Genomic DNA, 23,650 nt, shown 5'->3' with positions numbered 1-23,650 from the left:
GAAGGCAGATGCTTAACTGACTGAGCCATCCAGGCGCCCCAGCACTCTCCATTTTTAACCTCTTTCCCTAGATATGTTTCTTTCAGAAAGAACCTGATTGTTAACCCATTACTGAGGACTTCATATATTAAAATTGAGAAGAAAAGAAATGAATTTCTAGGACAAAATAGACCAGATTTCTGATTCACAATAATTTCTACTAACTAGCTTTTCTTGTCTATTTCAGAAATTTACCCAGGTTTTGACCCTATTACTTTAAGGTACTGCTGAAAAAGAAAGAAAGAATTGGTGGGAAGACAGGGGAAGGTTATAAAAGTGCTATTCTATCTCTGTAGATATACAAGACTGTCCTTACCAATAAAAAAATAACTCTCAATAGGTAACATACAGCTCTCTACAGATATAAAAGATAAACGTCAAAACAAATAGACTGTTAACCTAGGAAAAGGGGAAGAACAGTCAGAATTGTGCCTTTGTACAATGTTTAAGACTGTCTCAGTTTCATTATGTCTGAAAGTGTAATTTTTCTAGTTTTAGTAAATTACGCTCTTACTCTCTGTCATTTCTTCAAAAGAAATTACTATCATTTTGCTTTTTTCATATGTTCAGAGATCTGGATAGAATTTGGTTATAATGTAAAATGATTCTGACATTCCAGAGAAAATGCTAATATATTTTAACTTGCCAAAGTGTTTGCAGTGATAAGATGTTGTGTAATACAAATTCACATACATTAGTTGGCAAGAGATGTAATTATACTATTTGCATGTTCTATATCTCTTATTTTGAAGAATTATCAAAAAGATACAATATCAATACAAATTTTAAGAATACGGATTTACAGGAATGGGATTTATCAAGAAAACCAAGAAAATATTAACTTTGAAAGATATGTATATTCTTCATTCAAAACTCTGCTCAGATGTCATCTTATTATAGACAGACCTTTTCTTTTTTTAAAAAAATTTAAATTCAATTAATTAACATATAATGTATTATTTGTTTCAGGGGTACCGGTCTGTGATTCGTCAGTCTTATGTAATACCCAGTGCTCATTACAACACATACCCTCCCCAATGTCCATCATCCAGTTACCCCATCACTCTACGCCACCCCCATCCAACAACTCTCAGTTTGTGTCCTAAGATTAAGAGTCTCTTCTTTATTTTATTTTAAAGATTTTATTTAATTGTCAGAGAGAGAGAATGAGAGAGCACAAGCAGGGGGAGCAGCAGGGGGAGTGGGAGAAGCAGGCTCCCTGCTGAGCAAGGAGCCCGATGCGGGACTTGATCCCAGGACCCCGGGATCATGACCTGAGCCGAAGGCAGACGCTTAACCGACTGAGCCACCCAGGCACCCCTAGACAGACCTTTTCTGAAGACACTATATAAAAAACATCCCTCCCCCAAGCTATCTTTCATCATGTTCTACCTTTCTCCCTACCACTTATCACCTTTTCATATATTCTGTATTTACTAATTTGTTCATTATCTATCTCTCCCCACTACAATGTACTCCATGTTTTGTTTTCTCCTGTAGCTCAGGACTAGAAGAGTTCCTGGCATATATGAGATGGTTCACCTATGCTCGCTGAATAAATGAATGACTAACAATTGTGATAAATAATATGAAAAGACAGCATGAGGTGCTTAAAGAAAGTATCACAAGGAGTCTTGATTAAACTGTGAGGTTAGGATACAGTTGCTCTGAAGATACAACATTTAAGCTGACACCTGAAGTATTGGTATATATTAGCCAGGTAAAGGAAAGTTAGAACTTTCCAGCTTCTTAGGTATAGAGAATAGCACAGGTAAAGGCCCTAAAGGAGGAAAGAGCCTCCCCCTACCTAATTTTTGTTTGTTTGTTTGAAAGGGAAGAAAGCCAATTAATGCTGAGATAAGTTAGCAAACATTCCCTGTTCCTATCCCTAGCAAGATTTCTGGACATTTTGCCTATCAAGGCATTTCATACAAATGGAATCATACAATATAGTCTTTTATGTCTAGCTTCTTTAACCTAGCATTATGTCACATTTATGTTGTAACATGTATCAACAGTGCATTCCTTTTAATTGCTGAAGAGTATCTCATTAGATGGGTATAACACATCTTGTTTACCAATTTACTACCTGATGGATATTTGAATTGTTTCCACTTTTTGGTTATTGTGAATAATGCTGTTATGAATATTTGTGTACAAGTCTTTGTACACATACATTTCATTCCTCTTGAGTTAAACATCTCCAGGAGTGGAATTGCTGAGTCACATAGCAAATTCATGTTTAACTTTTTAAAAAATCGTTGAACTGTTTTCCAAAGTGTGCATTCTACCTTTTCACAAGCAATGTTTTACATTCTCTCCAGTTTCTCTATATTATCAACAATATTTGATATTATTTGTCTTTTTGATTACAGCCATCTTAGTGGGTACGAACTGGTATTAGTTTAAATTTGCACCGAGGCTGCAAAATATAAGCACTAAATAATTTCTCTTTATATGAAAATATAAAAATGGGGATAACCACTCAGATGAGCTTTCTTTCACTAAGGATTAACTAACTGGCTGCCACAACTGCAGTATGTGTATGTGTAAACACATTCATTTTTTTCTGGTCTGTTTTTTTTCAGTCCAACTGGTTTTCAGGCAGTTCTGTCTTCAGGTGAACAACATCAATTTTGATGCCTGCTGTGCCCAAACCATCGATTATATGTGAGACCTCCTTTGAGTGCTTTCCCACTCCTGGGGAATATAAATTGACTTTGAAGAACCAAGAGCAAACCAGAAAGCTTCTCCACGCTTTTGTTCATACCAATAAACGTGAAGGAACCCAAGGAGCAACATACATATTCTAGTGAAGAATTCCTAAATAAAGTCTGTATTTGGAAAATAGATTGTCATTCAAACCACAGACCTAGTGTTTTCTCGACAAAAATACTAACCAATTAAAAAAAACCAAAAACTGTGACTACAGGGGAGGAGTTAAGATGGCAGAGGAGTAGGGGGACCCTAAGCTTGTCTTGTCCCTTGAGCACAGCTAGATAGTTATCATATTATCCAGAACACCCAAGAAATCAATCGGGAGATCAGAGAGAACAAAAATTGCAAATCTGCAAGTAGAAAAGCAATCACCTTTTAGAAGGTAGGAGGTGTGGAGAGTAGTCTTGAGGGAGATATAACTGGATATGGTGGCAGGGAGGGAGCCTGCTGAGGGCGCTACTGCAAAGTATTATAAGCAGCGGAGCACAAAATCTGGACTTTTAGAAGTCTGTTATAGTGGGGGATGTGCCTGGCTTAAAGGTGCTCAGGTGGGGTAGCGGGGCAGAATCCCAGGAGTGACAGTGTGGTCTGAGGATCCCCTGGGTCCTCGGGGGATCCAAGAAGATCGGTGGCGCCATCATGCTGCACTGTTCTCAGGCATAGGAGCAGGAAAGCTGGCTGGGACCAGCGGGTCTTGTGCCGGCTTTCTGTTCTGTGTTGCCATAAACCGTGAACTACTGCATTGTCATACAACAGCTTTCCTGGGACCAGCGGCAAATGGCTAAAGTGTGGCAAGATCCTCCCCTGGAGGAACAGTGTGGTCCACGCCATGGGATTCCCTAAAATTTGGAGTTTGGAAACTTAGTTGGGTGCCTGTGATAAAAAAGCTCGAACACAGGCAGGATGAAGACAGGGTTCAGATGGAAACTTGGGTCATAACAACGGTGATTAATTGCTCTTCTGTGAGGGCTCACTTAAGAGTGGGGGTAGCAAATTTTCAGCTCAGGGGCTAGAGAGCAGGGCACAGCCATATTCATCTTGCCCATCAGCGCGGAAAGCCTTCATGGAGCAAAACAGCGCCTCCAGTGGAGGCCAGAACTGCTTACACCTAGTCCCACGGCCCTGGCCCTGGAAGCGCATTTCCACTGAAACAAGTCAGCCTGATAAATCAGCGCAGCAGGCCCCTCCTCCAGAAGATCAGCACAAACAACTCCCTGGCACCAAGTCTACTGAACACAGAGTGCCACAAAGCTTCAGCTCTAGGGGAAACAAGGTATAGCTTCCTTTTTGCTCTTATTCTTTATTATTATTTTAAATTTATTTTCTTTTTTTTCATTTCCTTTTTTAAAATTTTTATTAACTTTTTCATTTTTATTTATATACATATTTTATCTTTTGTTTATTTTCATATATATATTGTATTTTAGGATCTAGATTCTTTTAACAAGCAGACAAAAACACACCCAATTCTAGTTTTTTTTTTCTTCTTTTCTGAACAAAATGATGAGACAGAGAAATTCACCCGAAAAGAAAGAATGGAAAGTAGAACTCACAGGATATAAGATGTCTGAACTAGAATTTAAAACAACGATTATAAAGATATTAGCTGGGCTTGAAAAAAGCATAGAAGACACTAGAGAATCCCTTACTGCAGAGATAAAAGAACCAAAATCTAGTCAGGCAGAAATTAAAAATGCTATAACTGAGATGCAAACACAAATGGAGGCCATAAAAATGAGAATGGACAAATCAGAGGAGTGAATCAATGATACAGAAGATAGCATTATGTAAAATAATGAAGCTGAAAGAAGAGGGAAAGAAAGGTAATGGACCACAAAGGTAGACCTAGGGAACTCAGTGACTTATTAAAACATAATTAATGCTCATATCACAGGAGTCCCAGAAAATGAAGAGAGAGAAGAAGGGGCAGAAGATTTATTCAAACAAATTATAGCTGAAAACTTTCCTAATCTGGGGAAGGACACAGACATCAAAATCCCAGAAACACAGAGAACTCCCATTAAATTCAACAAAAGCCAACCAATGTTACGGCATGTCATACTCAAATTCACAAAATACACATCCAAGGAAAGAATCCTGAAAGCAGCAAGGGGAAAAAAGTACTTAACCTATAAGGGAAAACAATCAGGTTCACAGCAGATCTGTCCACCAAAACTTGGCAGGCCAGAAAGGAGTGGAAGGAAATATTCAACATGTTGAATTGGAAAAATATGCAGCCATGAATTCTTTATCCAGCAAGGCTGTCATTCAGAATAGAAGGAGAGATAAAGAGCTTCCCAGAAAAACAAAAACTAAAGAAGTCCATGACCACTAAACCAGCCCTGCAACAAATTTTAAGGGGGGGCTCTTTGAGTGGAGGGAAAAAAAAAAAAAGACCAAAAGCAACAAAGACTAGAAAGGACTAGAGAACATCACCAGAAACACCAACTCTACAGGTAACACAATGACACTAAATTCATATCTTTCAAGAATCACTCTGAATGTAAATGGACTAAAGGCTCCGATCAAAAGACACAGGGTAACAGAATGAAATAAAAAACAAGATCCATCTATATGCTGCCTACAAGAGACTCATTTTAGATCTAAAGACACCTGTAGATTCAAAGTGAGGGGATGGAGAACTCTCTATCATGCTAATGGACATCAAAAGAAAGCCAGAATAGCCATACCTATATCAGACAAACTAGATTTTAAACCAAAGATTATAATAAGAGATGAAGAAGGGCATTATAATTAAGGGGTCTATCCATTAAGAAGATCTAACAATTGTAAATATTTATGCCCCCAACTTGGGAGCACTCAAATATATAAATCAATTAATAATAGACATAAAGTAACTCATTGATGGGATGCCTGGGTGGTTCAGGCGGTAAGGTGTCCTACTCTTGATTTCAGCTCAGGTCATTATCCCAGGGTCATGAGATCAAGCCCTGCAACAGGCTCCATGCCCAGCTTAAGATTCTCTCTCCTCTCCCTCTGCCCCTCCTTGCCACATGCTCTCTCTCTCAAAAAAAGAAAGAAAGAAAGAAAGAAAAACTCACTGATAATAATACGAAAACAGTAGGGGACTTTAATATCCCACTTACAGCAATGGACAGATCATCTAAGCAGAAAATCAACAAGGAGGGGCGCCTGGGTGGCTCAGTTGGTTAAGCGACTGCCTTCGGCTCAGGTCATGTTTTCATCTTAGAGCTTTATCAAACATTTTCTCTAAACAGCTTTAGGGTTTGCAAAAAAATTATTTAACAGTTACTTTCTTTATTAAAAATCAGAGAAGGATGCCATTTTATAGATCCATTTTATAGAGCAAGACGCTAAAGAGCTAAATATGAACCTAAGGGTACAACATCTTTAAGGACCTGTGTAAGAAACCCTTATTCGGGCGCCTGGGTGGCTCAGTTGGTTAAGCGGCTGCCTTCGGCTCAGGTCATGATCCTGGAGTCCCAGGATCGAGTCCCATATCGGGCTCCTTGCTCAGCAGGGGGTCTGCTTCTCCCTCTGACCCTCCCCCCTCTCATGTGCTCTCTCTCTCAAATAAATAAATAAAAAATCTTAAAAAAAAAAAAAAAAGAAAATCAACAAGGAAACAATGGCCTTGAATAACACACTGGACCAGATGGACTTAACAGATATATTCAGAACATTTCATCCTAAAGCAGAATACATATTCTTTTCAAGTGCACATGGAACATTCTCCAGAATAGATCACTACTCTGAGAAAATAACCTGTTTTCTCTATAATTTATATCTAAAGGATAGTTCTAACCACTTGTAAAAGTAAAAAAAAAAAGTCAGACTGGGCAATTTGACAGTTGTTAAAATACTGAAAAGCATTACATTTCAGCACTGAGTGGATCTAACTTTAGGGTAATATTTTCATTGTTCTGTTGAGTAAACAAACAAAACAACTGAAAATCCTCTATTACAGGAGAGTCAGTATTGAACCGTATTCAGAAGCAACTATTGTCCATTACAAAGAATTCTGTTTTGGAGTTAACTAAACATTATTTTCTCAATTATAAAAAGAGATTAATACTTCCTATGTCACAGAATTGAGAAAAATAAGCTAAATAACATAAGCTATGAAAGTTCACTGAAAATCATAAAATACTATGCAAATAAAAGGAAGAACTAATATTATTCCCTCTCTGGCCTAAACTGCCCCGTTTTCTACCATTGTAATTTATAGCTCTGGAAATACAAATTCTATAAGATTGCACAGGGAACTTCTTTTTTTTTTTTTTTTAAAGATTTTATTTTATTTATTTGACAGAGAGAGAGAGAGACAGCTAGAGAGGGAACACAAGCAGGGGAGTGGGAGAGGGAGAAGCAGGCTCCCGGCCGAGCAGAGAGCCCGATGTGGGGCTCGATCCCAGGACCCTGGGATCATGACCTGAGCCGAAGGCAGACGCTTAACGACTGAGCCACCCAGGTGCCCCCACAGGGAACCTCTTTATAAACAAGTGGAATGACTTTCCACATATGTAGTACCAGCAGGAAGTACTTGTAGAAGTATAGCACTAAGCTCTAACACCTGGACTGCTTCCTATTACTGGACTACATATCTCTGAAAAAATATGCTGCTACCAGTGTAAACATCCAATAATAGAGAAATGCATCAGTTAAGTCATAGTATACCTATAAATACGGAATGCTATACAACCATTAGTGCTTTTAGGGGTGCCTGCGTGGCTCAGTTAGTTGGGTGCCTGCCTTCGGCTCAGGTCATGATCCCAGGGTCCTGGGATCGAGCCTTGCGTCGGGCTCCCTGCTTGGCGGGGAGTCTGTTTCTCTCTCTCCCTCTTCCTCTGTATGTGCACTCTCTCTCTCAAATAAATAAATAAATCTTTAAAAAAAAAAAGTGTTTTCAAAGCTCTTCATAACATGAAAAAATAACTATGTATATTATATAACCAGTGAAAAATGCAGAATACAGAATTATATGTCCCTGGGGGTTGAAAAAAGTGAGATGGATCTGTAGAGTGGGAAGTGGGGTAAGGTATATTTATACTCCATTTTTACCATGTAAAAAAAGTGGAGGCCTAGAGAAAGTGGCCTCCTCTCATTTCTTATAATACACAGTTGATAAATTAAACTAACATTGTACATGCTGTATGATCTCAACATTGTAAAATAAACAAACATTTGGAGGATATAGTAAAATGTAGCCAGAAGTTCTCTCGCTGGGTGGTAGGATTATGTGTATTTATTTCCTTCATTATACTTTTTATATATTGTTCACATTTTCTACAAAATAGGCTCATATTATTATTAAAATGTAGTTATATTTAAAAGAGTAACTCTAGGCAAAACAAAATGCAATATACAAAGTCTTAAGGAACAAATTTTCAAAATAGGTCCTAAGTAGTATATCAGTTCCCCAATAAAAAAATAAACACTTAGATTAAAATCTGGCAATTTAAATCTTGTTATCTTTAAGCTTCCCATCTCTAAAAAAGATATATGAATGTAAACTAGTTTGGGGGAGGCAATGGAGAGGATAAAATCACTTTCAAAAGTGGTGGTAGCTCCACAGGATAGCACAGTGGAAGATCATATACTACAGTGATTAGATCTTGGGCTCTGGCATTAGAACTGTACTCAAATACTGGCTTTACCAACTTAATAGCTGTGTGACTTACAGTATCACTTTCTATCATAAAATTGGAATGCCATTTTTACTTTAGAGCACATACACTTTAAACAACCTAGCTAGGAAGAAAACCCCATCTTCTTTTATTTTCTTTCTTTCTACAAGTCCACTTGTTCCAAATCTGGATTTTCATTTCTGAAATAATGTTATTTTTAAATTTATTCATAAATTGAAAGATTTTCATGCACAGAAAAAACTGAATATAGACTGGCTTCTAACACATTCTTACATGAATTCAGGACATTTCCATAACTTTGACTCAAGTTTATAATCTATATCATCATTAAGTCAGATTTGGCTCAGTTATCAAATTCCCATTAACGTGAGTTCCACTGGTAGTTAGTGATTTGTGTTGGAAAACAGTGCTAAGCAGGAAGGTCCTTCTGATCTGGCTTAATAAACTCTAACTAAAGATGTGAAGAAATATATCACCTACATACATAATATTCAACTTACAAGCTGCAAATTTTACGTAAACCGAAAACAGATGAAATCCAAATAATTAATAGAAACTTACCAGATAATTATATCCTAAGTAAGAACACATACTGTCCTCAGATACTTACAGGGAAATGATCTATACTCAGTTAAGAATTATTTATTGAGTTGTCACACGGGATGCCAATTTAAAGAAATGTAGTTGCTTCTAATTTTGAATGGCTTAACTTCATTTCACGTTACTACAATATAGTGATTTACCTTAAAATTTTACCTTAAGAAAACTCCAATAATGTGTGCAGTAATTTACTACATTCAGTCTAACTAAAATTAGGCAAAAGCAAAACATTTTCTCAGGTGTTGTACTTAAGGTATGAGATTGATTTGGGTAAGGGAAAAATGTGAGGGAAACCTATTCCAGAGTAATGTTTTCAAATTGAGAATCATGATCCATTAATGGGTGGCTTTTGTTTTGTCTGAAGATGCAATGTAATCAGGGGAAAAAATGAGAATGGTTAAGCATTTTTTGGTAATTTTTTCATGTACATATGTACATGTTATGTTATATGTACATATGCATATGTGTATTGGGTTGCAAAGTAGAATATATTTCTTAATGTGTATTGTATATATAAAAAATGCTGGACAGATGACACTCTGGAGAGAAGTTGAAAGGATGTAGAAAGGTGATATTTTTCCACCACAAAGTTACTTCAAGCGTTTTAGAAAGAGAAGACTTGTTATTTTCAATCCTCATGTGAGGTAGTCTTGTTTCATGGCCTTGTATCTTTTAAGCCTGGGTTCTAGTATGACATTGCCCAAGTCCTCTGCCTTAGCTTCTGCTTGGTTTTCCAGTCTAGGGATATTAATTTCATATTACATCAGTTTCTTGAACTTCAGGTCTCCTCTAATATAATCTAAATTTAGGTCTACCTCAATCCCACTTGCTCTATGCAATACCTAATATCCAGTTTAACAGGAAATAATTATTTTTTTCTTGACACCAGAGATGAGCTCATTCGGTCCTGCTGATCATCTTGGATTAATAATAGTTTTTAATAAGGTGGAAATGTCCAGAATTGAGATTATGATTTTAGATAAACAAATTCAGCTTTCTCTATTCTAAAACAGTATTTAGTTATCTAATCATACTAAATTTGCACAAATAATCAGGCCTTATATAAACTATTTTAACAATATTCTCTATTCTATTTCTTAATTTTACACCAAGTAAATTAAGTGTAAACAGCTGTAATTTAGGGAATATTTTATCAGTTATATTAATCCTCTAATTTTCTGCCATCAGTTAGTAACATAAAGAACAAAGAACACCATGTGATACCAAAAGAATAAAATAAACTTCTATATATACTTTCAAGAAAGGCCAATTACAGTAAAAATGGTCACATAAATATATTTCTAATAGCATAGAGAAATAAGGCTGATTTTCTGTAAAACTTTTTAGTATTAGAATTCTTCTTGGATGCTCATTCTGAACCTCTAAGAGCAAGATTAAAGCTTGTTAGTCTGCCAGTAAGCCTAAAAGTATGTTTTGGGAAATAAAATATTTTTAGGATAAAATATTCTATTTAGAAACTAGGTCTGACTTCATTATTTATAATACATATTGATTAACATATAATCAATAATTTAATATCCTTAAAATATTTATCTCTGAATATGTTATAGCCATACATCTTATGGCCAAAGGCAGACTATAAGGTGTGCTGTAGGAGATAAACATTTATACACTCTAATTGGATTTTGATCATATTTCTTTTACAGAGCTAATAATTCATTAGAGTGAACATATTCTGACATCATTAAAGTTATTAATAAGACTTGAGCCTTACTAAAGTTAACAATTGTGAATTGCAAAAATTATTTGGATTTCATCTGTTTTCGGTTAACAGGTAATTACTATTTCCAGATACTGATACTATGATTAAGGCAGAGTGTTTTTATTTAGGCTAAGCCATCATCATCTTATATAAATAGAACCTGATTCATGTACTTGCTAATTTGTCTTCCTGATGTGAACACTGGCCTGTGTTTGATCTTTAGCAAATAGATGTATCTCCTTATTTCTGCTAAAAATTAAATGTAAGATAACTTGACAGGTAGATAATGTTGCCAGCTTATACAACTCAACATCAGTTTTCTTCTTGATAAACAAGCATAGATCTTTTAAACATAGAGTAAAAGCAGGCTTTAGTTATAACCATTCTATTGATCTTTGCCACACTGTTTCATTTCTCTGAGAAGATGGTGAAGTGTAGTGTAAGACCTTGCATGGTGTTAACTAATTCATCTTCAGCTTCTGATTCCATTGACAGAAATCACATATGCACCAGAGGAATCATTTTTGCAGCATAGTTTCCTTTAAAGTTGCTCTTGTAGTGGCACTTCTAAAATTAGAAGATAAAGGTGTAGGGTTTTGAAAGACTGATTTTTAAATGTAAATATTAAATAAATATAAATAAAAATAAATATAAAATTATAATTCCTGGCTTTCTTTCAAACTAATACTTACAAAACAAAATACAGTTTTTAGATCAACTGGATGCAGGTCTTCCTGGCTTAGTAAATAGGGACAAACATCTTTTGTGTAGATGGCATGTCACTATCATGGTCAAGAACTGGCCTTAAAAAGAAGCTGAGCCTGATGGATAATAACTGTCAGAATGAACAGGTAGATAAAGTCACTTATTTTTTGTGGTATTACTCCCCTTCATATAATGAAACTGACACACAAAAGGTGATTTGCAGCAACTTTTAAAATAAAAAAGAAACTTGCAATTTAACAAGTAATAATTGTGATCTACATACTTTTGGGCATTCTCATTATTTAGAGAAAAATCTCATCAAAATGACTTTCACTGAAAATGTTACCAACTATTTACCCTTCAGATTAAATTTTACTATTAGGCCAAGGAATGACATCAGAGGTGTAAGATGGCACTCTTTTTTCTTTTTTTTTTTTATTAACATATAACGTATTATTTGTTTCAGGGGTACAGGTCTGTGATTCATCAGTTTTACACAATACACAGTGCTCACCGTAGCACATACCCTCCCCAATATCCATCACCCAGTCCCTCCATTCCTCTCACCCCCCTCCACTCCAGCAACCCTCAGTTTGTTTCCTGAGATTAAGAGTCTCTTATGGTTTGTCTCCCTCTCTGGTTTCATCTTGTTTATTTTTCCCTCCCTTCCCCTATGATCCTCTGTCTTGTTTCTCAAATTCCTCGTCCTATCAGTAAGATGTCACTCCTTTTTATCTTTCTTTTTAAACAAGTAATTTGGTATCCATCCAAGAACAAAAGCACCTTAGGAGAGTTGTAGGATCCAGCACCATATGCCATGGGAAGGAGTCTTCCCCACTTATGCATGTGGTAATATGTAGACAGACTTTAGTATGGACTGCAAAACCAACAGGAGCTGGCAAACCTACCCCAAACCCTCTCAGCCATGGTTGGGGAAATCATGGAGAGGGCTGAGTTGAGCAGAGACACACGGATGAGGGAGAGTAGAAGTCCAGCTTTCCCAAGGGAAGATTCCAGCATGCCAACAGCCAAAATAAAAACAAAAACAAATGAGTTTGGATGAACTGGAGACAGAAGAATAACTTTGCCACTGCTGGTCCCCCAAGGCAATACTGTATGGAGCTGAACCAGGGGCAGGGACCTCTCTTGTGGAGAAAAAGGAGAAGAGGGAGTGAGTGCTCGGCTTTTCCATCTGTGTGGGATGCTGCTAGAGAAACTTGTTGCTCTTCAGCAGAACCTGTTGTACTGAGGCAGGAACTCCGTGATTACAGGGAGGGATGGAGGGAAATCAGGACAAAAACATCAGGGGGAGGCAGCTCTGGATGACCACACTAGACTTCAGCAGGAAGTCTGCTCATGAGCCTCTGGGCAGTACCTCACTTGAGGATACCCCCACCAGGCCTATGGGAACCCCCAATGCTACAAGGGCTAACCCCACACCTCCTCCCAACTCAGCAGCTGGCTCTTGTGCATGCTTCCGAGTGTGGCAGCAAGAGTGAACTTTGGTAAATGGTAAATAGAATACTCTCAGAAAAATAGACCAGGATCTGTGGGCAGGGGAGAAACCACAAAAACGAGCCACCTTCTCAGCCAACATAGTGAGTTGTAAGAACCAGAGAAGGCATAAAAGCTTAAGAATTTGGCCACAAGAGAGAGCAAGAAGTGTGGAACAGGTGTATTCATGCAACGTCAGAGAAAATCCCAGATATATCAGGACTAGCAAATAGTATTTCCACCTAAAGGCAAATAGTGAAGATTTGAGGAGGCATCTGCTACTTCAAATGCAAAAGCAGTAGCACAAAACTACAAGGAACATGAAAAACAAATGAAACATGTTATCACCCAAAGAAACCAATAATCCTCCAATAACTGAATTCAAAGGCATGGCATTTTGTGATCTAGCTGATCAATTCCAAATAGTTGTTCTGAGGAAACTTAACAAGCTACAAGAAAACAGAGAAAGATAATTCAGTGAATCCAGGAAAACATTACATGAACAAAATGAAAAATTTAAGAAAGAGACAGAAATCACAAAAGAGAACCAAACAAATTCTGGAGCTGAAGAATTCAATGAATGACATGAAAAAAATGCAACAGAGAGCATCTATATCAGAATAGACCAAATGGAAGATAGAATAAGTGAGTGAGAGCTTAGGAACTCTGAAATAACTAAAATAGAGGAACAAAGAACACAGTAAAAAAGAGTGAAGAAAGCCCACATGATCAATGAGACCCCATCAAACGTACATATATTAGAATAACTGGGCTTCTAGAAGAAGAAGGGAGGGAGAAGCCAGAAAGTTTATTTATTTTTTTTAAAGATTTTATTTATTTATTTAATTGACAGAGAGAGAGAGAGACAGCAAGAGAGGGAACACAAGCAGGGGGAGTGGGAGAGGGAGAAGCAGGCTTCCCGCCGAGCAGGGAGCCCGATGCGGGGCTCGATCCCAGGACCCTGGGATCATGACCCAAGCTGAAGGCAGTCGCCCAACCAACTGAGCCACCCAGGTGCCCCAGCTATTGCTTCTTTAAATAAACTTTCTTTAAAACTTCTTTAAATAAAGAAGCAATAGCTGATGGGGCACCTGGGCGTCTCTGTCAGTTAAGCGCCTGCCTTTGCCTCAGGTCATGATCCCAGAGTCCAGGGATGAGCCCTGCATCGGGCTCCTTGCTCTGTAGGGAGTCTGCTTCTCCTCCTCCCTTTGCTCATGCTCTATCTCTCGCTCACTCTCTCTCTCAAATAAATAAATAAAATCTTAAAAAAAAAAAAAAAAGAAGCAATAGCTGAGAACTTCCCAAACCTGGGGAGAGACTTGCGCATTCATGTTCATGAAGCTAATAGATCAGCCTATTATTTCAAAGACACATTACAATGAAACTATCAAAAATCGAAGATAGAAAATCTTAAACACAACCAGAGAAAAAATGACTGTAACCTATAAAGGAAACCCCATTGGGCTATTAGTGGATTTCTCAGCAGAATCCTTATAGGCCAGGATAGGAATGACATATTCAAAGTGTTGGGAAGAAAAAAAAAAAAGGCCAGCTGAGAATATTCTATACATCAAGTTATACTTCAAATGTGAAGGAGAAATAAAGATTTGCCCAGACAAATAAAACCTAAGGGAGTTCATCATCACTAGACCTGCCTTGTAAGAAATGTGGAAACTTCCTCAAGCTGAAAAAAAGATGTTAATTAGTGACATGAAAACATATGAAAGTACACAACACCATGGTAAATATTTAATACAGTCAGATTTAGGAAACTCTAATTCTGAAAAAGGATGGTGTGTTAATCACTTAACTATAGTATAAAGGTTAAAGGAAAAGAGTATTAAAAATAGCTACTATAGTTTGTTAACAAATACACAATATAAAAGGAGGTCATTTGTGGGGTGCCTGGGTGGCTAAGTTGGTTAAGCGTTGGACTCTTGATTTCAGCTGGTCATGATCTCAGGGTCATGAGATTAAGCCCTGTATTGGGCTCTGTGCTCAGCAGGGAGTCTGCTTGAGATTCTCTCTCTCTCTCTCCCTCTTCCTCTGTCCCTCCCCACCATTTGCTTGCTCTCTCTTTCAAATCAGTCAATCTTTTTTTAAAAAAGAGGTACATTGTGACATCAAAAATATAAAAGGGGGAAGTAAAAGGGTGACATCAAAAATATAAAAGGGAGAATTAAAAGGGTTGAGCTTTTGTATGTGATCGAAGTTAAGTTGCTATCAGCTTAAAACAGGCTATTTTATCTATAAGATGTTTTATGTAAGTCTCATGGTAACCCCAAAGCAGAAACCTAAGGTAGATTCACAAAAGATAAAGAAAGGAGAAACAAAGCAAATCTCCATGGAAAATCACAGAGGAAAAAGAAAGAATGCAACTACAAAACAGCCAGAAAGCAACTAATACAATGGCAGTAGTAGGTCCTTACATATCAGTCTAGGTATCCCTCGCTGTTTGAAAACTCAAGTTCTCATTATGCCACTTCACTTTTAGAAAAGACTTATGTTAGGGCGCCTGGGTGGCTCAGATGGTTAAGCGTCTGCCTTCGGCTCAGGTCATGATCCCAGGGTCCTGGGATCGAGTCCCACATCGGGCTTCCCGCTCCTTGGGAGCCTGCTTCTCCCTGTTTCTCTCTGTCTCTCATGAATAAATAAATAAAATCTTTAAAAAAAAAAAAAAAAAAGACAAGACTTATGTTAATACCTATTTTCGTTAACCAAAAGCAATCTGAAGAGGACTTTCACTTTTACAAAAAAAAGGCAAAAATAGCACTCTGTGTTTGTTTTACACTGAGCTACTGTAGAGGCAGTATGTACCCCAAGAATGGCACTGCCAAGATCCTTCCCCAGGAATTTTACTCAGCATTTCAACATCTAGAGCCATAGCTTTGAACTATGCCTGTGAGCATCTATGGTTTTTCTCAACTGACTTTGTGCATCTATTAGCAAGATGTGTCCTAAATATCAGAAAGAGACTATTTTTTAAGTCTGGGAATGCTCAAAAAATTTCCCATATATATTAATGATAACTGCTTTGTTTTACACATTTTTGGCTTATGAAAGATTTCACTGGAACGCTCTACTTTCAGATAGCAGGGGAAATCTGTAATTACTCTAAATGTAAATGTATTGAATTCACCAATCAAAAAGCACAGAGTGGCTGGATTTAAAAAAAAAAAAGCAAAGGCCCAACTATATAGTGTCTACAAGAGATTCACTTCAGATTTAAGGACACACACGCACAGACTCAAGGTCAAGGGACAGAAAATGATTCCATGCCAGTATAAACCAAAAGAAAGCAGGAGTAGCTGTACTTATGTCAGACAAAATAGACTTTAAGCCAAAAATGGTAATAAGAAACAAGGAAGGTCATAATATAATGGTAAATAGGTCAATTCATCAAGAAGATATAACAATATAACAATCATAAATATATATGAGAAATATATATGGTTTTGGCAATGATTTTTGGATATGACATCCAAAGTATAAATAAAAGTTAAAATCAACAAGTGGGACCACATAAAACTCAAAAGCTTCTGCACAGCATAAATCATCAACAAAATGAAAAGGCAACCTACAGAATGAGACTGAAGTATAGACACTGAATCTTTTCATCCTATTCCTTAGGTCTTTTACCTGTACTTTCCATCCTGTTGCTTTTCACTGCTTCATTCAAGATGTTTTCTTCTAATCTTTCAGGTCTCTAATACTTTTTTCTGCTCTGCAGAGTTAGACTTCATTAAATTCTTGATTTCAGTTAATGTTTAATACTTTAAAAAAATTTTTTTAAGAGTTTCCAATTATGACCTGAAATTATCAGCATCGTCTTTTATTTTCATGAACAAATTAAACAATGTTAAAATATTCATCTAACAACTCCATTGTCTTGATCCTCTGTGAATCTGTTCCTACTGACTGTTGTTTCTCTTGTCCTCTTCTTTCTCATGGTTCTTCATCTTGTCTTGTTTTCTCATATGCCTGGTTATTTTTAATGGATATCATACAGAAACAACTGTAAAGATAGTCTCGGATAATGCTTTCTTCCAGAAAGGATTTATATCTGCTTTGGTAATTGGCTAGATGTACCAGCAATCTTCAATTATCTTAATTCAATCAGGAATTGAGATGATTCAAACCTGGGCTTTGGTCCCTAGGGGTGCCTGTCTATTTCTGGTTCATCCTTACTTTTATGGAATAATCTGTTAAGATCCCAACCGAAAGTCTGCTGGTTTTATTAGGGTCTTCCTTTCCTTCACTGGGCCTGAATTCTAGATTTTATCCCCATAGCTCCATGAGTCTCTCAAAAGCTCTGCCCAGGTTCTTTGTCCTTTAGTGATCTCTTTAAGAATTGGCAGACAGATGCTACTACTGGAATCATCTCTAGGGGAAAACTGACTCCAAATGTTGAGCTCACCATTTTTTCCTAGAACTGGGACCCATACTTCTTTACTGCCTGAGTAATTCTCTGATGCCTTCAAAGATATGTCTTAATATTTTGACCATCTTTTAATCTGTTCTCAGAGGAGGGTGACTTCAAATAAGCTAGTTCCACCATACTATCTTCATCCCGTAAGTTTCAATAAGTGATTTTGTATTTTCAACTGTGATTTCCCTTTTTTACTGTGAATCACTGAAGCATGCTAAGTTATTTTTTTAATTAATAATAAAATAGCAAAAATATTTTGTGAAGTCAATAAAATGGTTTCATATCTACTATATCACAACTACATTCTTAGATGATAGTTGACTTATTATCATCATCCTTATTTATTAACAGATGGGGAAATTGGGCTTAAAGGGACCTCTTACAGTCATACAGAGGATGAGAAAACACTAATCCCTATTTGATTTTACTGTATTTTATTATTTGTTTTCATGTTTATCTCCTGTCTTCCCCCTCTAGAAATATAAGCTCTTTGAGTACAGGGGCCTTGATTTTCTTTTTTCATTGCTCTATTCATACAGGTTAGAACAGTACCCAGCATGTGCTGGATGGTCAGTGTATTTTTTGAATTGATAAAAGTTACAGAAAGAATGAATGGGGGCACCTGGGTGGCTCAGTTGGTTGAGCATCTGACTCTTGGTTTTGGTTCAGGTCATGATCTCATGGGTCGTGAGATCAAGCCCCGTGATGGGCTCTGCGCTCAGTGGGGAGTTTGCTTGAAGATTCTCTCCCTCTGCTCCTCCCCTCACTCATGCGAGCAAACACATGCATTCTTTCCCTCTCTCTCTCAAATAAATAAATTTAAAAAAAAAGGAATGATACGAGAATGATCATTATGCTCTTTTGTGTTGCAATTCCGAGTAAAACTATTTTACATTTATACAGTACTATGTAGTATAAAGTAATTTTTAAATTCTGCACACCATTTCTGGTTATAACAATTCTAGGCAGATTTTATCATCTTCCTTACTCTAGAGTCACAGTGAAGTTAAGGGACTTACTCAGTCACAGAGCCAGTAAATGGTAGAGCTGGCACTCTGAACCTCATTGTCTTACTTCAGCTAGAAAAAGCTAGGGCTATTTCCACCAGGTACAGTTGACTCCTTATTTTGCAATGACTTCCCTTGGTTATTCCCAGGGTTGTACACCTGTGGGCATTCAATATGTATGTTAGGTTTCTAATGTTTAATTTATAATGGAAATATCCGATTGAAAAGAAAGCTGTAGCCTTTAGTTGGTCTTGAAATTTGTGTGCATAGAGCACCAAAAATATTTAAATTAGCAAGAAAATACATGATGGTCAGTCACTGGAGGCCCAACAATGGTTAAAGAGAGATCAGAGTACCTGCATTCCATATACATGAACACCTTACTGAAAATAGATGAAATGTGATCTAAACCAGCTTCTAAGTCTACAGAGAGCATAGATGAATGTATATGAAGGAAAAACAGTATTAATGAGCTATTAGAAAAATGAGGCATCCTTTTCTTTGTTAAAAAGTTAGTTAGGAGGCGCCTGGGTATCTCAGTCAGTTAAGCAGCTGCATTCAGCTCGGGTCATGATCTTAGGGTCCTGGGATCGAGCCCCACATCAGGATCCCTGCTCAGTGAGGAGTCTGCTTCTCCCTCTCCCTCCGACCCTCCTCCCTCTCTCTCTGTCTCAAATAAATAAATAAAATCTTAAAAAAAAGTTAAAAATGAATTAGCATGCATTTACTGGAAGCGTTAAAACTGAGGACTAAACAGCTGATGTTATGTAATATGACAGATAACACTATACAAAAGAAAGGTTAAAAATGTTTAAAATCAAGATCTTGCAGACACAGAATCAAGGGGACTATAAAGGACAAATCACTGCTGAGGGAAATAGGACAGATGGCTAGGCTAAATAACTGGGTATTTGTTCTTGAGTGATTTTTGACTAAATAAAGAACTTGAGGAAAAAATATGGAATAAGGCAATGCATTCAAGCTAAGCAGATTAATTTTTTTAAAAATAAAACAGCTTTCGAACATTAGAGCTAATGTGTTAAAAGACTATACAGATATTTTACAAAGTACTACATTACTAAAGATATAGAATTATTAAATCTGCATCATGGGAACACAAATCTCCTTAAAAAGGATATTTTAAATCTTGGAATAGAACTACCTAATAAAGTAAGACAAAGGGGGAGGGGATGGTTTCAAATGTTTAAGTCTAAGAAGGAAATAATACTGCATATTATAACGGGTAGCCAATTAAGGATGAAGGCATTTATTTATTTTAAAAGATTTTATTTATTTTAAAGAGAGAGAGAGACAGCATGAGTGGGAGGGACAGAGAGGGAGAGAGAGAGAGAGGGAATATCAAGCAGAGTCCACGCTGAGCAGGGAGCCCAATGTGGGGCCTGATCCCAGGACTCTGAGATCATGACCTGAGCTGAAACCAAGAGTTGGACACCTAACTGACTGCACCACCCAGGCACCCCAGGATGAACGCTTTTAGGAAGGACAACTAGGTAAGGAACCACAGAGGAAAGAAAGAAGGGATTATAACAGTTCTCTCCCTAAGTGTGGTAAGACCTGGTATTAAGTGTGCTTTACACTAGGGACTTCAAAGCACTAGGAGAGCCAGGACCTCTGAAAAAGGGGCCTGAGAAAATAGATGTTTAGGTCTGGCTCTGGTCCAGACTCTGAAGGTGTTGTGAACTTGACAAGTGGGTGTCTTACATAAACCAGTCATTCACTAGGGAGGAAAGCAGAGAGATTATTAGGAAAAGGGCATGGACACCTCCACAAAATGTGCCTCTGACTGGAGTAACTCACCTGCTGGGTGTCCCAGAAACCCGTGAGCAAACCTAATGTGGGTACAGATCTATCTGAGGACACACACACACACACACACACACACACACAAACATATAGTAAAGAAATGCATAAGGTGAGATTCAGAGAAGAGGGCAAAACATAGAAGAAGAGGGAATTAATGATCATAAAGGCTGTGATTTATGTTTATTTATTTTTAAAAAAGATTTTATTTATTTATTTGTCAGAGAGAGAGACAGAGAGAGCACAAGCAGGGGGAGCAGCAGGCAGAGGGAGAAGCAGGCTCCCCGTTGAGCAAGGAGCCTGATGTGGGACTCCATCCCAGGACCCTGGGATCATGACCTGAGCTGAAGGCAGACGATCAACGGACCAAGCCACCCAGGCGTCCCTGTGATTTATGTTTAAAGAAAGGAATGTGTATTGGCGTCACACTGCCTGGGTTTGTGTACTGGCTTTACCACTTACTAGCCATGGGGAGAGTTATAAGCACTCTCTGTGCCTTAGTTTCCTAGCCTCCCTATAGTACAGGGATAATAACAGCATAAACTTCATAGAGTTAATGAGGATTAAGAGAGTTAAAATATGTAAAGTACTTAGAACATTGCCTGTGATCCCTTCTTCCTTTCAGCTACTTGCATTTTTTGTCCCCACCTTCGCCAAAGGATTGACAACAACAAAAAAGATGAAATTAGTGCTAATATGTTTTACTTCTTGTCAATCACATGTGGCAAAAGGTCTGATGAATTTCAATTTTAATAAGACTTAAGGATTGTTCTAAGTCTTCACTTGACTACCTCATATTGTGTTCATATTATCACTGTCCACCATTTCCATAAATAATTTAGACTGGGTTGCCTAACATTTTAGGAAAAAAAATATTTGAAGTAGAAAACTAACAGATGGGTAGAGCTATTTTGAATAAACACAAGGGGAAAAAGAATTCAAAAGCTGCTATACTTATGGCCAAATAAGAAATTCATATTAGAGAGAAATCAAAATACAACACAAGACTATTATGCTTATGAATGGATTTAAAACACAATTAAAACCCTTAAATAAATACTATATTAAATATAAAAATAGAATACAGAAAAACTAAGCAGTTTTGCTAAAGCATGGAGCAATACAAAACAAACAAAAAACCAAAAGGATAAAAAGTTGAAATGACTTTTAATTACATATAGTCAGAACATTTTCAAACACATATAAAGAAAAAGAGAAGCTGAAGTCAAGCATTTGTTATGTCAAAGAATAAGGAATATGTCAAAGAATAAGGAAGAAAACAGAACTGAAAGATTTAATACTATTCATTTTTCCTAAAATGTAATCTAGAATTACGAAAAAAAAGTACTTATTTTTAAAGAAGGAAACTATAAAACCTAAACTTTAAATATTCAGTTGACTTTTACTAAATAATGTAACCTTGATAAAAATTCAACTTAAATGGAAAGTTAGAGAGTAAATGGTTCAAGAAAGAGGATCCATACCAATGTACTCATGATATTCAATAAGTGGAAACTCAACAGAGCTGTGTAAGGACCATGAAAAGCACTCTGGGCTCCCATTGTTTCAAGGGTAGAAGGCAAAGTAGCTACCCTGGACAAGTTTTCATGAGTAGCCTTACTTTTCTTGGCTACGATACTTGCAAACATAATTATGATACCGATTTAAGAATACTCAAAGGAAAGGACTGCCTAATAGTCAGAATGTATTTGCAAGGCACAGATCTTGCTATGCTAATACAATAGCTTTTGTGAGATAACAGAGAATGGATAAAAGGAGCTGGGCAGATAACATTTATCTACATTTTAACAATGCTTTCAACCCTGTGCTGCATATCAGCATGCTGAGAAATTAAGAGATGAACTGTATAAATGATGTGATAGAATGAATTACTAGTGGCTTATAGATTGGAAATACAGGATTATTACTCTTTCAAATGCAGAAATATATATACATATACATACAGATGTATCTCAGGTTTCAGTTTGTAGCTAGACTAATTATATGAAATAAAATAAATGTAGCTTATACGTTAATCATTTTCAGTTAATTTGATAGCACTCAAGTATCTAGACAACACGTAAGAAAAAATTTTTGGAAGCAAACAACAACAAAGAATGAAATCACTGTCATATAGGTTCTTTTACTAGTAGAATTCTTCTTCAACATTTGTGGTAATAATATTCCTATGACTTTTGAATGCACATAAAATTCAGTGAGCTTAGGTAAAGACTTGATAAATCCGTTAGCAAATATTGATAGTATTTTGAAATTCCTTGTTTTCTTTTTGAATTGCTGTAATTCTTTAGCGAAATAGCCTAATGGATGAGGTCTCATCTTAGAAAAGAGACATAACAAAGTTCAGTTACACTTTCAGTGAGGTTATTTAAAATCCAGCTGCAAACTTATGTAATTTAAGCATGGATTTAAAAGAGCGAAGGGCAAACTGGTCATTCATTCATTCATTCCATAATTAAGAAACTGAGTATTTTTTATGTGCTAACCATCCTGGATACTAAATCCTTCACAGTCCTAGAGTTTATACTCTTGTCAGGATGACAGACTTATAAAGATGCTAATTAAAACAGCTCTAATTAGAGGGATGTGCTTTTCAAACACTTCCCAGGTACTGAAATAAAAAGGTTACTGTATATCACAGACTAAGTGCAAGGTCAGTTTGACTTCCTGAATGTTCAAAGGAAAGAAATACTTTCAAAAGAACTGCAATATAATGTTAAAGCACCTGTAGTTAAGAAATTCTTACTATCTTTTAAAATGTTTAGAAGTGATTTACTGAAAAAAAAAAAAAAAGAGACTATTATAAATATCAATTACTGCTATATAAATGAGGAGTTCCAAAGTATTTAAAAAGTTTGTCTTACTAGGGCAAGCATTCATATTATATATTTTTCATAATAATAAATCACCTAGCAATTTCAATATCTGTGGTTACCACATCAATGCCATCCTTTTTCAACTGCTCATGACTCCAATTAAGATTTGAATTAATGCGATTAGACTAATAACTATTACAACATATATTCACCCTGTTGGTTGGTAATAAGTACCACACTTGTAATTTACAGTACCAGAGTGTTTTATAAGGGCTATTATGTTATTAATTAGTTATATTGATCAGAATACCACATAACATAGCAGTACTAAAATATTATAATTTGCTTAGGCTACTTTGCATCTAGTACTATATCTATTTTTTCTATGGGTGACCATAAACATCATTGAAATCAGATAGCTTGTTTCTACTAACAATGCCAAGATGTGCACTTCAGAAGGCCAAAAGAAGAGAATTCTACTGAGAATTCTTGCCATGGGAGTTCACTTGTTTTCTTACTATGCCATAAAATTAGTTGATCTAGGACAAAAGCATAAAGTCAGGACTTATGGGGGTCAAATAGGGTAAGAGCACTATCCATTTTATGTATAAATTAGTCCACATTTAGTTTGAATCTACTTATTTGTAGGG

General features: G+C 36.6%; 2 protein-coding genes across 2 annotated transcripts in view; both read right to left on the bottom strand.

Moving 5' to 3' along the window:
- Window positions 1–4,677, bottom strand: part of MLF1 (myeloid leukemia factor 1) — a 103,394-nt gene extending 98,717 nt beyond the window's left edge. The window contains exon 1 of the mRNA XM_081828674.1: window positions 4,673–4,677. The gene's annotated coding sequence lies outside the window, so the exon portion shown is untranslated. The remainder of the gene's footprint in view (window positions 1–4,672) is intronic.
- Window positions 1–23,650, bottom strand: part of RSRC1 (arginine and serine rich coiled-coil 1) — a 408,321-nt gene that overhangs the window by 49,537 nt on the left and 335,134 nt on the right. The window lies entirely within an intron of this gene.

This window comes from Leptonychotes weddellii, chromosome 1 (assembly GCF_054177405.1).
Source record: "Leptonychotes weddellii isolate Sample4059 chromosome 1, ASM5417740v2, whole genome shotgun sequence".
Classification (NCBI taxonomy): domain Eukaryota; kingdom Metazoa; phylum Chordata; class Mammalia; order Carnivora; family Phocidae; genus Leptonychotes; species Leptonychotes weddellii.
Note: the sequence above shows the minus strand (reverse complement) of the source record. Positions and strands in the feature narration are given on the sequence as shown.